Source organism: Oryctolagus cuniculus, chromosome 8, assembly GCF_051225735.1.
Source record: "Oryctolagus cuniculus isolate XC-2025 breed Fujian yellow rabbit chromosome 8, ASM5122573v1, whole genome shotgun sequence".
NCBI lineage: Eukaryota > Metazoa > Chordata > Mammalia > Lagomorpha > Leporidae > Oryctolagus > Oryctolagus cuniculus.
In genome coordinates, this window is record NC_142874.1 from 147783871 (window position 1) to 147800038 (window position 16168).

Consider the following 16168-nt stretch of genomic DNA (forward strand, 5'->3'; position numbering starts at 1 on the left):
AATGCAGAGAGAGAGAGGGAGAGCGAGGCTTCATGTGCTGGTTCACTCCCCAGGTGTCTGCAGCACCCAGAGCCGGGCCAGGCTGAAGCCAGGAGGCAGAAGCTCCACCCAGGTCTCCCTGGAGAGAGAGAGAGAGAGAGAGAGAGAGATCCTTCATTTGCTGGTTCACTCCCCAGGTGTCTGCAGCACCCAGAGCTGGGCCAGGCTGCAACCAGGAGGCAGGAACTCCACCCAGGTCTCCCTGGAGAGAGAGTGAGAGAGAGAGAGAGAGAGCCAGAGAGAGAGAGATCAAGAGAGCGAGAGAGATCGAGAGTAAGAGAGATCTGTCAATTGCTGGTTCACTCCCCAGGTGTCTGCAGCACCCAGAGCTGGGCCAGGAGCTCCATCCAGGTCTCCCCGGGTAGGTGACGGGGCCCAAACACCTGAGCCAGCCCTGTGCCCTCCAGGATGCACGTGGGCAGGAACCAGAGTCAGAGCAGAGCTGTGTTCCAGTGCAGGCGCCCCCACACAGGACGCAGGTGTCCCCAGCAGGTGCCACAGCACCCACCTCGAGGTGTCCCTCACCATCGACAGGGCATGCAGCATGGCCCCACCCAATACTGAGCAGCAGCAGGCGAGCCTGGCCCACCAGGGTCGGCCCAGCCGGGGGGGAGGGCGCGGGAGCACCCCCACTCGCCGGACTGCAGGGGGCCAGGCTGTCCTCAGTGAGCTCCCACCAGCTCCTGGGGCGGCCAGTGCAGGAAGTGGCTGACAGGGGCTCCTCACCCCGGCCCCTCCCCCAGGCTCCTCTGCCACTCACCTGCGGAAGCAGAGCTTTGGGCCCACCCGGCAGTGCCCCGGTACATGGGCTGGACTCACTAACTGCAGTCAGCCCCTTCTGAGCCCGGTGTCAGAAGCAGCAGAGGCCAGGCCTGTCCAGAGCCGGCCCTTACGGCACAGGGGTCTGGGTCCCGAGCCCAGGGCCCAGCAGAGCCGTGTCTGCTGGTTCACAAGATCCCCACATGGTGACAGGGGCTGGGAGGCTTCACCCATGACCTAGCCACGCCCAAGACCCCAGCCCTCCCACGACCACCTTGGAGGCTGGGGTGCCACCATGTGGACTGGTGAATTTGGGGAACATGGGCACCCAGCCATAGGGTGGACTGGAAACCCGCGATTGCTCTCTGAGGCCCCTCCCTCCCCGACTCAGGGTCACTGTGCTGTGCTGAGCCCAACTCCTCCCTCTTCCAATCCAGCCTCCTGCTAATGTGCACCCCGGGAGGCAGCGGTGATGGCCCGAGTGCTTTGCCCCTGCCACTCACACAGGAGGCCCACCTGGAGTTCCAGGCTCCTGGCCTCCGCCTGGCCCAGCCAGGGCTGTTGTAGGTATTCAGGGGATGAACCGCTGGATGAAAGCGTGCGTTCTCTCTCTCTCTCTCTCTCTCTCTCTCTCTCTCCCAGCCTTCCTTCCTTTCCTTTTTAAAGATTTGATTTATTTATTTGACAGGTAGCGTTACAGAGGGAGAGACAAAGAGAAAGATTACCATCCGCTGCTTCACTCCCCAAATGGCCACAACGGCTGGAGCTTTTCCAGGTCTCCCATGTGGGTGCAGGGGCCCAAGCACCTTCCACTGCGTCCCCGGTCAAAGCAGGGGGCTGGATCAGAAGTGAGCAGCCGGGACTCGAACCGGCACCCTTATGGGATGCTGGCACTGCAGGTGGAGGCTTAGCCCACTACACCACAGCGCCAGCCCCTCTAGGTCTCTCTTTCTCTAAACAATGCCTGTGTGAACCCCGGGAGCCCCAAGACGTCCAGGCGCCTCAGTCCTGGGGGCTGTGGGTCCTAGCGGGCAGTCAGAGCTGGCCTGGACGCCTTGCCGGCCCATGAACTGCTCTGTGCCTCCTGTGACTGCTGTCCGGGGCCGAAGGACCTGCGTTCTGCCACTGGGCATTGTCCGGAAGGCTGGGCTCCGCATTCACAGGTCCAGGCAGATCCGGACCGAAAATGTTTGCAAAGTCCTGAGCATAGGCCGAGATCTCTGCGGCACGGTGCCGCGCCTACTTGCACAGCAGTGTGCGCGTGGGGTTTCCTCATCCCCGAGGGGGCCTGCAGATGTGTGCAGACACGGCGTCGTCTGTCAGAGCTGCTTGGGCACACACAGGCCCTGGAACCGAGACACTGTGGGCTCACATCCACACGATGGGCTCGGGGGTGCTTCCAAGGGGCCAGCGGCCCGGTTGGCGGTGCAGGTATGCGGCGGTCAGAGCTGCCTGGGCACACGCGGGTGTGGGTGGCCGCAGGACCCTGGAACCGAGACGCTGTGGGCTCACGTCCACGTGACAGGCTCAGGGGTGCTTCCAAGGGGCCAGCGGCCCGGTTGGCGGTGCAGGCGTGCGGGATGCCAATGGAGATGGATAAAACTGCCCTTCCCGCAATCCTGATGTGGTGGAGTGGGCGCACATCGGAAACAGATCACCAAGGCCATCCGCAGAGCATGGTGGGGCCCGTGGCGTGGGCCCAGCCCTCGTCTGCGTGTCGGCTCCGGGCAAGCCTCACCGTCAGAGGTGACAATGTTCGGGGACAGACACCCGCTCCCAGGCAGGATTCCACAGCACCCACTCACCGGGCCTAGAGAGACACCTGCAGCAGAGCGCAAGGAGCCGGTGACCCCGCGGAGGACGACACACCACAAGGGTGGACCCTGTCTCCTCCACCACTCAGGGGCGAGAGAGGACCATGCAGCCGGCATGGCGTCCGCACCGGGCCCCACAGCGCTCCCTACTGGAGAAGGGGGCTCAGCCACCTGGTTCCAGTAGACCCCTGTTGGGCATTGCCTAAAATCTCCATTACAGCATGGCGCCTGGCAGATGTTCGAGGGGCGTGTCTGCGGCTGCTGCGGTTAAGCTACATAAGATCAGACCACCGGCAGGGATAGGTCCGCTTTGGTTCCGGACACATGGACCGTGCGTGATCCCTATACTTTGCTTAAGGTGCCCCGTGCGTGGTCCACCCGTGCCTGCGTGACCTTTTCGCTGACTGGCTCCCCTACTGCACATGACCTTCGTAAGCTTTATAAGCCTGTACGCTTCCTCAATAAAGCGGTTCCTGCTTTGACAGAACCCACGGGTGCTGTGGTGTGTTCTTGACCCGTCGACCTTACCTCTCCCGTTCGCCTTGTTGGGGAGAGCTTGCGCTGCCCCTGCTGGTCAGGGGCTAGCATTGGGCTTGAGACCCCGGCAGACCCCTGCCCCTCCACCTGGACCCCAGGACCCAGGAGCACCCAAACTGCCCAGCGTTCTCCGGCGGTCCTGTCACTCACTGAAGCCTCGGCACACGGAAACCACAAACAGGTAGATCCAAAGCCAGGCCCGCCGGAAGCCGTGCCCGCCCGAAGCCGCGCCCACTGGAAGCCAAGGTCAGCCTGTGCGCGTGGACTCCCGCTGGGGTGTCCCTGCTGGCCCTGGGCGTGCCTGGGACAGCGGCTGCTCGCTGTGGTGACGGGGAGCGGCTACAGGGGCAGCCCTGAGACCAGAGAGCAAACCACAGCTCTGGCGCGGCCTGGCGGACCCTGCTTCCAGGCCGGCGTTTAGGGGACTGGACGTTGAGGAGTCACGGGCATGGGTGCGGCCAACACGGGCTTCCTGAGAGGCTCACCCCTGGGCTTCCGTGGGGCAGCAGCCTCGCTCCCTGGGGGCACAGGGGCTTCTCCCCGAGATACTGGGGAGGGAGGTGGCCGGAGCCCGGGACAGCGTGGCCGCGGCCAGACCCCTCCCGAGCGACCATGTGTCCCTGTCACCTTGCGGCTGCACACCCTCAGCCTGCTGTTTCCGGGCAAAGCCAGTCTGAGGGCCAAAAGGCTGAGCCCGCGCTCTCTGGCGCAGGAGCCACCACCGGCCACGGCTCCAGGCGGCCGGGTTTCCCGCATCGCATCTCAGGCTCAGTGACCGCTGCAGAGCATGGCCCCCTGGGACGGCAGGGCGCGTGACCACGGCAAGCGCTGTCATGCGGTGGAACTCGCTCTCCGCGCCCGCCACTGCTCTGCTGTCCTGCTGCACCTCTGCGCGTGCGCTGGCCCCGGGGTGCTGAGTCACGTTCCCCCGATTGATTCCACGGTGGGGCAGGGCCATCCTCCGTGGGTGCTGGGTCGTGTTCCCCTGATTCCACGCTGGGGCAGGGCCATCCTCCGTGGGTGCTGGGTCGTGTTCCCCTGATTCCACGCTGGGCAAGACCATCCTCCGTGGGTGCTGGGTTGTGTTCCCCTGATTCCACGCTGGGCAGGGCCCAGAGGTGCTGTCTTCCATGGGTGCTGAGTCATGTTCCCCTGATTCCACGGTGGGGCAGGGCCATCCTCCGTGGGTGCTGAGTCACATTCCCCTGATTCCGCGGTGGGGCAGGGCCCGGAGGGGCCTCTCCTGTGGGTGCTTGAGTCACGTTCCCATTCTGCGCTTGGGGCGAGCCGGGAGGAACCCTCTCCCTGGTTGCTGAGTCACGTTCCCAATTCCAAACTGGGCCAGGGCCCCGGGGGGGCGTGCACCAGGGCAACTATAGAGCAGATTCAGGCTAACGAGGGATGGGGTTGCTCATCAAGCCAGCTAACTAGTGTAGAGAGGCAGGAACAGCAGTGGAGTGGACGCTAGGTGCAGGACCACCCGCCGAGTGCCTCACACAACACACGTGTTAGAGTGAATCCAGGCTGGGACAAGCAGAAAGGAGCAAACACATGCAAAGCAGACTGCCTAGGAGCACTGTGACAGCAGTGTGAGGGCTCCCACGTAGGGGTACTGTGAGAGCACAGTGTGAGGGCTCCCACGTAGGAGCTGTGAGAGCAGTGTGAGGGCTCCCACGTAGGGGCTGTGAGAGCACAGTGTGAGGGCTCCCACGTAGGGGCTGTGACAGCACAGTGTGAGGGCTCCCACGTAGGAGCTGTGACAGCACAGTGTGAGGGCTCCCACATAGGGGCACTGTGAGAGAGGTGTGAGGGCTCCCACGTAGGGGTACTGTGAGAGCAGTGTGAGGGCTCCCACGTAGGGGCTGTGAGAGCAGTGTGAGGGCTCCCACGTAGGGGCACTGTGACAGCAGTGTGAGGGCTCCCACGTAGGGGCACTGTGACAGCAGTGTGAGGGCTCCCACGTAGGAGCTGTGAGAGCAGTGTGAGGGCTCCCACGTAGGGGCTGTGAGAGCACAGTGTGAGGGCTCCCACGTAGGAGCTGTGACAGCACAGTGTGAGGGCTCCCACATAGGGGCACTGTGAGAGAGGTGTGAGGGCTCCCACGTAGGGGTACTGTGAGAGCAGTGTGAGGGCTCCCACGTAGGGGCTGTGAGAGCAGTGTGAGGGCTCCCACGTAGGGGCACTGTGACAGCAGTGTGAGGGCTCCCACGTAGGGGCACTGTGAGAGAGGTGTGAGGGCTCCCACGTAGGGGCACTGTGAGAGAGGTGTGAGGGCTCCCACGTAGGGGCACTGTGAGAGCAGTGTGAAGGCTCCCACGTAAACTGTTACAGGATGACATGATTGCGCCGCTGCATGTTTTCTAGTGTGGAAAAGGAAATATGCATATGTATGCGGATTCTCTTATTCTTGTTTACTTGAAAGAGGGAGAGAGACAGGGAGCGCAATCTGCCGTCCACTGGTTCACTCCCCAGATGCTCTACAAATGCCGAGCCAGATCCGGGCTGCAGTCAGTAGCTGGGCACTCATTGAGGTCTCCCATGGGTGCCGGGGACCCAAGTACTTGGCCGTCACCTCTGCCTCCCAGGGTGTGCACCGGCAGAGAGCTGGAGTGGAGGCCGGGTCTCCAACCCAGGCGTGCGCTGTGGCGCGCTGTGCATCCCAGACCCCGTCGTCTGCGAGAGCCCTGTGCTGAGGCTCCGGAGCTCGTGGGTGTTTGGTCCAGTTGGACACTGCCCAGGTGGGACTGTGGGGACGTGAGTGAGCCGGAGGGACGCAGTGAATGCGACAGAAGTGTCGTCCCGGAACCTGGTCTTTGGCGCGTGTGCACTTAGCTTTGTGTTGCTTTTCTGAGCATTTGAAAACTCCCATGAGTGAGATGTTTGATTACTCCAGCTTTATTGTAGCCCAACCACGTGGTGCTTTTCTGATTGCAGTCTTGGACAGGACGGTGTGGGGGTCAGAGGTGCGGGGTGGAGCCGTCTGTCCATGCACCTGCTCCGTCGGCCAGCCCCTGGGAGCACTGCTCTGTCGTCTGCTTCAGTTCCCTTTGGTTCCAAATGGCGCTAATGTGCCTGCCGCTGAGGCCTCACCCGCATGGCTGTCCTTGTCAGCATCCGGACACTTCTCAGCCAGGTTGGTAAGGAGCCCATGCCCGGGACCCTCCCGTGGGCCGTGATCCAGGACCTCAGTTTGCACTGAACTGCTCGGTTTTGTGAGTGCTGCCCCTGTGCACCCCTTGGGGGACTGGGGTGAGCACACTCCACGGGGGTGGCTCCGTGCGTGTGAGCTGCAGGAAGCAAGTCCTTTGTTTTTACGGAAGCCCGGGGGTCCCGTCGTCATCTTATGGTCAAGGGGAAGATGGAGGGTTAATGTTGAGGTTGTTAATTTCTTAGCTGAAGTGGGTCATTAAAAAATAATTGAAAAGAAGGCGAGGTGGGTCGGCAGGCGGGCCACGACTGTCCTTCTCGGGCTGAAACGTGACCAGCAGATTCCAGTGACCTGAAGTTCCTAAAGCAGGCACATCCTGTGTGCAGATGGCCCGGAGGTCAGCCAGGTCAGCTGGGACCGGAAGCTCCCAGCAGCCGTCACGTCGACCTCAGACCCAGACTTTTTGTCCAGGTTCTTCAGGATGGTTTTGGGGAGAGGCGCTAGGCAGAAACCCATAGATGTGTGGAGCACCCATGGCTGACCTGGAATCGTGGCCACGCTGGACAGGAAGGAGGAGGCGTGGCTAATGTGTGTGGCTGGGGACACGGCTGGGAAGAGCCGGAGAGAGGGCACAGACTGCAGGGCAGAGGCTCAGGAAGTCGTCCAGAACCAATATGAGGTTCACTAGGCTAATCCTCCGCCTAGCGGCGCCGGCACACTGGGTTCTAGTCCCGGTCGGGGCGCCGGATTCTGTCCTGGTTGCCCCTCTTCCAGGCCAGCTCTCTGCTGTGGCCAGGGAGTGCAGTGGAGGATGGCCCAAGTCCTTGGGCCCTGCACCCCATGGGAGACCAGGAGAAGCACCTGGCTCCTGGCTCCTGCCATTGGATCAGTGTGGTGCGCCAGCCGCAGCACGCCGGCCACGGCGGCCATTGGAGGGTGAACCAATGGCAAAGTAAGACCTTTCTCTCTGTCTCTCTCTCTCTCACTGTCCACTCTGCCTGTCAAAAAATTAAAAAAATAATAAATAAATAAATAAATAAATAAATAAATAAAGAAAGAAAGAACCAGTATGAACTCAGTCATGTGGATCGGGCATTGAGTTAAGCTGGAAGCTCTGTGTGCCCCGATCTTTTGCAGGCCAGAGAACTTCCAGCAAGGCGGGGAGATTCCAACAGGCAGCAGCACCTGCCAGTTCATCTGCAGCCCCTGCCAGGTCGGAGCCCAGAGGAGCCACTGCCTGCCTGCTGGTGCCTGGGTCCAGCTGGAGTGCAGGCAGGAAGGCCTGAGGGGTCCTTCCCGCCCTCTAGGAGTGCCAGGTGTATGTGGGGTAAGGGGTGGACTTGGCCCTTATCCCAGCGCGGTGCGCCAGTCACATGTCCATGCCTGTTTCTGTCTGTAATTATGTCTGTCCATGTCCAAGCCCCGCCCCCTCCCACGCCTGTGTCCATATCCTGTCTCCACCTGTCTGTACAGCAGCCATGTGTCTGTGTGTGTGGATACTCATCTATGTCAGGTGCGGAGAAACCACGTGGCTGCCTCACGGGGCAGGTCAGGACCGGCTTTGCAGACAGAGTTGCATCTGTAACCGCAGCCCCCTCAGCCCTCTGTGTCTCAGGGTCTGTGTTAGCTTCTGAGGGCACCGTGGCACCCCACCCTCTGCCAGCCAGCACCGTGTATCCCAGAGCAAGGCAGATGCATGAGGGAGGGACCTGTCCAGGCCTGGCCTCTGTCCCTGGGGGCCTTGGCTACCCGCGTGTCCTAGACCAAGGCAGACGCGTGAGGGAGGGACCTGTCCAGGCCTGGCCTCTGTCCCTGGGGGCCTTGGCTACCCGCGTGTCCTAGACCAAGGCAGACGCGTGAGGGAGGGACCTGTCCAGGCCTGGCCTCTGTCCCTGGGGGCCTTGGCTACCCGCGTGTCCTAGACCAAGGCAGATGCGTGAGGGAGGGACCTGTCCAGGCCTGGCCTCTGTCCCTGGGGGCCTTGGCTGGCGGTGGCTGAACTACAGCTTCCCCGAGGTGCTCTTCCACTCTTGGGCCGGGTCCAGAATTCCCCTGCTCGTGGGGACGAACCCCAGTCGTGTTCAACTCAGACCCAATCCGATGACCTCATTTTCTTACCCGATGAGGTCTGTAAAGACCCAAACTCCATGTAAAGTCTCCCTCTGAGGTATGGGGGAGGGGCCGGGCTCCAGCCCTGAACCATAACTGTCACTCATGGGCTTCCACATCTGCCTTGATCCAAGCCCCTTGGCTAACCGCTAGGTGGCGCCAACAGCAAAGTGCCTGGGCCTTCCCACAGCGGCTTGGGTCTGGCCAACTTGAGAGCATCCCTGCGTGCATTCTGTTAACTGCGGCAGGGTCCTTGAATACTTACGTTTCATAAATGGGCACACTCCCGTCGGGATCCACTCTGCCAGGACCCGCATGGAGGCGTGACTCAGTGTCCACAGGGCAGGTCTCAGGATCAGGTGGCTCTGAGAGGCGGGCCTGCCAGGGTGACTCCTGGGTAGGAGCTGGGAGGGAGGAGCCCAGAGCTCTGCTGCTGTGGTGGGGGGTGTGGTTCCTGCAGCCTGAGCAGGAAGCCTTGCTCAGCAGTCACATGGCAGCAGCCAGGACCTGTCTTGCTTCAGCTCCCCCCGGGAGTCTTGGCGCTGTCTGCCTTCCCTCCGTGTGGTGGGGGTGGGTGGGACCGCGTCTCGGTATGGTCATCACCGTGGGAGGGTGGCCCTGTGCCGGGCGCTGTGACTCAGCGGGGCAGCCCCTGCAGGCCCAGTGCAGGCTCGTGGTGCCGGTTGTGTCACAGGGAAGCTCCCGTGGGAGGAGGGCACAGGCTGTGCGGGGGCCGAGCTTCCGTCCGGACAGACCGGATCCTCGTGTCCTGCGTGGGCAATGCTCTCTCAGGACCTCTGCTGGGGACAGCGCACGTGAGAGTCACGTCCTGGCCCGGGGACAGCCAGGAGGGCGGAGGACCACTGGTGCCATCGTGTTTCTGCTGTCAGGCACGGCAGAGTCGGCTTGTTTTTGTTTCTGGCTTCCAGAAGCGTTGGGCTGGAGGGAGTTGTCCATGATGCTCCTGGGCACAGATGTAGCTGCCAGGGCCTTCAGAGCTGAGCACAAACAGCAGGGACAGGCGGCACGGCCCTCGCGGGTAGGCACGACCTCGGGCTGCCCTGTACCAACTTCTCGGGTGCAAAGGCACCCACGGGGGAGGGGGGCTGGAGGGGGGGCTGCAGCCACCACTTCAGTTTACCACCCCGGGCTCCACGGCTGGATCTCTTCGGGAGCAGCCTCCGCCGTGAAGCCCAGAGTCCCGTCCCCGGAGCTCGTGGCCCTGCGTGGTTTTCATCACAGGAAGACTTTGTGACCCTCAGCAGGCACAGGCCATGCTCTGGGCTCCCGGGGGCTCACTGAGCCAGGCCCCGTGTGACCCTCAGCAGGCACAGGCCATGCTCCGGGCTCCCGGGGGCTCACTGAGCCAGGCCCCGTGTGACCCTCAGCAGGCACAGGCCATGCTCCGGGCTCCCCGGGGCTCACTGAACCAGGCCCCGTGTGACCCTCAGCAGGCACAGGCCATGCTCCGGGCTCCCGGGGGCTCACTGAGCCAGGCCCCGTGTGACCCTCAGCAGGCACAGGCCACTGCTCCGGGCTCCCGGGGCTCACTGAGCCAGGCCCCGTGTGACCCTCAGCAGGCACAGGCCATGCTCCAGGCTCCCGGGGGCTCACTGAGCCAGGCCCCGTGTGACCCTCAGCAGGCACAGGCCATGCTCCAGGCTCCCGGGGGCTCACTGAGCCAGGCCCCGTGTGACCCTCAGCAGGCACAGGCCACTGCTCCGGGCTCCCGGGGGCTCACTGAGCCAGGCCCCGTGGGACCCTCAGCAGGCACAGGCCATGCTCCGGGCTCCCGGGGGCTCACGGGTATGTGTGTGCAAGTGTGAGTCAGGCCCCGTGTGACCCTCAGCAGGCACAGGCCATGCTCCAGGCTCCCGGGGGCTCACTGAGCCAGGCCCCGTGTGACCCTCAGCAGGCACAGGCCATGCTCCGGGCTCCCGGGGGCTCACGGGTATGTGTGTGCGAGTGTGAGCCAGGCCCCGTGTGACCCTCAGCAGGCACAGGCCACTGCTCCGGGCTCCCGGGGCTCACTGAGCCAGGCCCGGTGCCAGGAGAAGCTGTGGGCTTTTTGTTGTCTTTCTTTGTCCTGACGTGTGGAAGGGAGATTTCAGCCTCGTGGTCACATTTGCACCGAGCGCCTCCCGTGCCCGCCCCGGGCCAGGTGCAGAGGTCAGAGCGAGTCTCTGCTCGGCAGACATTCCGTGCCCCCTGCCTCAGGGCCGCCCACCCACCAGCAGCCACTCGGCCAGTCCTGCTGTGCCAGACCTGCGCCTGGTGCGGAGCCTCCCTCCCAGCCCTGAGAGGGCCCGAGCTGCAGAGCACCCTGCCCCCCTCAGCCCTTCTCTGTCACAAAGCAGCCTGTGTCCAGTGCTTCGGCCACGTCAGGCTTGGAGTTCTGGGACCCAGGTCACATCTTAAATAAGCAGGACTACACTGAATTTTGTTCTTATTCCTTTGTCTCAGCTGTGGCTGGGACCCTCGGAGGATCACTCACGCCCTCACGTTTCCCCGGAGCCACTCCCTGTCGTGGGTGTCATCACTGTGCCTTAACTCGTCACTGCTGTTCACTTCCTGTTCTGCCCTCCTCCACCGCATAGGACTGTGACCTCCCTGCTGGGCACGTGTGTGTGTGTGTGTGTGTGTGTTTGGGTGTGGGTGTGTATATGTGTGTGCATGTGTTTGGGTGTGGGTGTGTATATGTGTGTGGATGTGTCTGTGTGTGGGTGTGTATATGTGTGTGTGGCTATGTGTACTTGTGTGTGGGTGTTTGTGTGGGGGTATATGTTGTCTGTGGATGTATATGGATGTGTTTGTAGGTGTATATGAGGTGTGTATGAATATGGGTTTAAGTGTGAATATGTGGGATGTATGTGTATACTGTCTGTGTGTGTATGTGGGAGTGTGTATGAGGGGGATATGTGTATGTGGGGGGTATTGTGTGCGGACATAAGTGTGTGGATATATATGTATGTTGGTGTATGTGTATGTGGAGATGTGTATTTGTGTATGTGAGGTGGCTATGTGTATGTTTATGTGGTATGCATGTATGTATGTAGGTGTGTGTGGCTATGTGTACATGTGTGGATGTGTTTGTGTAGATGTGTTTGTGGGTGTATGTGAGTGTCTGTGTGTATGTATATGTGTGGGTGTAACTGTGGATATGAGTGTGAGTATATGTGTGGGTGTATGTGGGCATATTGTGTATGGCTATATGTACATGTATGGATGTGTTTGGATATGTGTTTATGGGTATAGTTGTATGGCTATGTGTGTGGCTAGGTGTACATGTCTGTATGTGTGGGTGTGTGTATATATGTATGTGCATGGATATGTTTCTGTGTATGTGGGGGAGTTACATGTGTGTGTATATGTGCCTGGATATGTTTGTGTTTATGTGTGTGTGGCCATGTGTACAAATATGGATGCATTTGTGTAGATGTATACGTATATGGGTATATGTGTGTATGTGCGTGGACGTTTGTGTTTGTGTGTGTATATGGGTATAATTACAGATAGGTGTGTGTGTATATCTGTACATGTATGGATGTGTGTGTGTGGATATATGTGTATATGGGTGTGTATGTGTGTACATGCATGGGTGTGTGGATATGTGAGTATGTGTGTTTATGTGTGTGTGGATGTGTGTGTGGATATGCGTACATGTATGGATGTGTATGTGGATGTGTGTTTGGATGTATTTGTGTTTATGTATGTGTATGGATATGTGTACATGTATGGATGTATGTGTGTGCATATATGTGTATATGGGTGTATGTGTGGATATGTGTACATGTGGGATATGTGTATATGGGTGTGTGTGGATAGTGTGTGTGCGTGTATGTGTGGATATATGTGTATATGTGTACACATATGTATGTGTATGTGTGGATATGTGTATATAGGTGTGTGTACATGTATGGATGTATGTGGATATGTGTACATGTGTGGATGTGTATTTGCGGATATGCGTGTATATGGGTGTGTGTGGATATGTGTACATGTGTGGATATGTGTGTGGATATGTGCGGGAATGTAGACATTTATGGATGTGTATGTGTGGATATATGTGTGTATGGGTATGTGTACATGTATGTATGTGCATGTGTGGATATATGTATATAGGTGTGTGTACATGTATGGATGTATGTGGATATGTGTACATGTGTGGATGTGTATTTGTGGATATGCGTGTATATGGGTGTGTGTGGATATGTATGTGTGGATATATGTGTATATGTGTGGGGGTATGTGTACACATATGTATGCGCATGTGTGGATATATGTATATAGGTGTGTGTACATGTATGGAATTGTGTGGATATGTGTACATGTGTGGATGTGTATTTGCGGATATGCGTGTATATGGGTGTGTGTGGATATGTATTTGCGGATATATGTGTATATGGGTGTGTGTGGATATGTGTACATGTGTGGATATGTGTGTGGATATGTGCGGGAATGTAGACATGCATGGATGTGTATGTGTGGATATATGTGTCCATGTGTGGATCTGTATGTGCAGAGTATCGGGTGTCTTTTCCCTTTGATACAGGAAGAGACAGTTTTCCTGCTAATCATGGAGAAGTTATTCTGCACACAGGATTCTTCACTTAGTTTAATTTACTTGAAAGGCAGAGAGACAGACGCAGACAGAAAGAATCACACACAGAATTCTCACAATGGCCAGGCTGGAGGCAGAAGCCTGAGTGAGCCTCCTGGGAGCCGAGGTGCGCTGGCGTCACAGCAGGAATGTTGATGTTGGCGGAGGCTGTGCGTGTGTGTGGTGGGGGCGTGGCACTGCTGGGATTTCCTTGCAATTTTCCTGTGAACATAAAACTGATAAAAAATGAAATCATTGGAAAAGTTCTGATTGGGGCAGCGTTGTGGTGCAGCGGGCAAACCATGTGCAGGGCCCACCCAGAAGCTGGGCAGGGAGTCCCGGTGTGGCCCCAGGCTCTTAGATGAGCAGGAACGACCACAGTCCTCAGGGGACTGGGCACCATCTCCGCCCGTGTGGGAGTCTCCGTGTGGCGGGACAGAGGGACAAAGCAGAAGCAGAAATTCCATGTTCCAGCCACAGCCCCCGCCACGTTCCTGCCTGGGCCGCGGGACCCAGCAGCCGTGTCCGTGTGTCTGTCTCTCAACATCGGCTGACGTGATGTCTGCCCTTCACGGAGCACAGGGTGATGTGTCGATTCCTGTGGCTGTGCCCACTGTGCGGTGATCCAGCCGGGGGCCAACACACGCATGAGCACAGCCTCTCAGAGTCGCGGGAGAGCACGCGTGGTCTCCTCAGCTGTGGGACAAGCCAGGCCCCTGCACCTTGGTCTGGGGCCGTGCTGGGTGACTGCCGGGACAGCCTCAGCAGCACCCTCCTCCCTGCTGCTTTGGAGCTGGCAGCTGTTGGGGGGCGGCCGGCGCGGGAGGGCCTCTGGGCCCCCGGTGGTCGTGGCCTGGAAACTGACAGCAGGCTCCTCGGGGTCCGTCTCGATTCTGCAGGCCGCTCCTTCAACGCAGACGTGGACACTCGCTCTGCTTGGCCAAGTCTGGGCAAAGGCAGCTCAAGGCTGGGCTTCCAGGGCGCCCTGGGGGGCTACAGAGGCGGTGGCCACTGCCCTCCCAGGAGTCAGGACAAGCTGAGTGGGGACAAAGGCTTCTGGGAGTGACTTTGCGAAACGTGAAATTGCATGGACTTAGGCAAGGTGCCTGTCTGCAGTGCCTGTTAGGGCTGTGGGGTTCCAGAGGCGACACCCCCCTTTGAGACGCTGGAAGCTCAGACACTGGGGTCTTCGGCCTCAGCGTTGGGTGTGCCGTCGGCTGTCCAAACCTAGGCACAGGCGTTTCCTCAGGTGTCAGTCAGTTCTCAGTTCTGCCGATGCGCGCGGCCAGTGGGCTTGTGCCCCTGTGCGGCTGTAAGAGGGAGCAGCGCAGCACGGGGCCACGGCGGGAGCTCCAGGAGCACGCTGTATCTGGGCCACGCACCTGTTTTCCATCACAGCAAGAAAACAGGTCTGCTTCTGTAGCTTTACAACCGAGGCTCTTCAAGGAAGCCCCCTTTGGGGAAGCTGGCGTGGGAACTGTCCCAGCTCAGGCCGAGGTGGTGGCCACCTCCCTGTGGATCCGAGGGACTTGGCTTTTGAACGACTGTTCTGGTTCGCCAAGGGATGGAGAAACGGGTGTGGTCATTTCAGTCCCACCACCCAGAGCTGCTCCGCAGCCCCTCGCCTCCTGAGGATGGGGGGCTCTGTCCTGTGCCCCCCCGCATCCAGCAGGCACTGCTGTTGGAAGCCGCAGGCTGCGCTGGTTTGTCCGTGGTCTGTCCTGGCGCGGTGCCGAGAACCGTGGGGCCAGCAGGAGGGACGGACACCTCCCGCCTGGGCTGAGCCGGGGCCCTGGCGGGCCTGTGGCTGGGAGGAAGCCGCTGTGCACCTGCCCTGCACACGCCTGCGGCCTTGCTGCCCGCGCGCCACCAGAGATCCCTTCCCACGAGGCCTCCCAGAAGCCCCCGCGGCCGCCTCTGGAGCCGCAGAACCGTGAGATCTTGGGCTCCTGTTGGAGCCACACACAGCCGGGGGCGTGGGCCCTGCCTTCGAGGCGCGACCCTGGTTGCCTAAACGGCTTCACAGAATACAGCATTTCTTTCAATGAAAAAGTAACACTCATTTATCATGTTTTGAAAATATGCAATTTTAAAGTTACCTGTAATTACATTTCGTGATAATTTTTAGTTATTAAATATTTCTCTCTAGCCTGCACACATTTCTGAGAATGCTTATTCTTCCCGAATTTTTGTCATTTAACAAGTTGCCTACTAAATGACAAAAAAAGTTGTTACTAGAACTCTATTTTCTATTACGAAGTTACCACTTTTGTGACTTTATTGAATATGGTTTTGCACATTTTTTTTTACTGTGAAATATTTTTGTGAAGAGAATAGATGAAAATTTTAGTAGCAGTGATGTTTGGATTTTGTTGGTAATTTCCTTAATTTTTGATAGTTTTGAAGTGCTTTCCTTAGGAAATATTAATATAAAAAACCACCATCCTTATGAATGTGTCTCTATGTGAAATGTCAGAAATTTTGGTTGAATGTCTCTTGCAGAAAAAATTTGTTATTTTTTGGCTTTGTTATGGCTAAAAAATTAGTTGTGATTCCTTAGATGGTTTATGCTACTGTGAAACAAGGTTTGTGTGTCTCCTGACTTCAACCCTTGGAGACTTGATTTTAGGATAAACTATCTTTGTTAGCGTGTGCTGATGTTGCATAGGTTTTCATTAGAACATCGCCTTTAACACCAATTTAACAAGCACACCCCTGCGTGGAATTACGTCGTGCGTGGCTCTGTTCCAGCCAGGTGCAAACACCCTGCACGCTGGAGGGGTTGCGGACGCAGCCGTGGCCATGCCTGGGCTCTGGGAGGGAGCGGGGCGCAGAGAGGCTGGGCCATGCCTGGGCCCCGGGAGGGAGCGGGGCACGGAGAGGCTGGGCCGGGCCTGGGCCAGGGGCTGGGGGCTTGCGTCCCGTCCCTGCCCTCTCCCTGCCGCCGGCACCATGTGTCCGAGCGTTCCCGCAAGCCTTTTGGGTGTAAACCATAGGAGATGCACATTCTAGAAGTTCTCTTTAGATTTATGAGCCCACGTGGAGGTGGCGATGTGGAGCTGACCAGAGCCTGAAGTAGCCAAGCGGGCGTGGCTGCGCCCACGGGGAGCTCAGGGCCGCCCCCTCCCGTGACCCCTCCTCCCTGGGCTCAGGGCCGCCCCC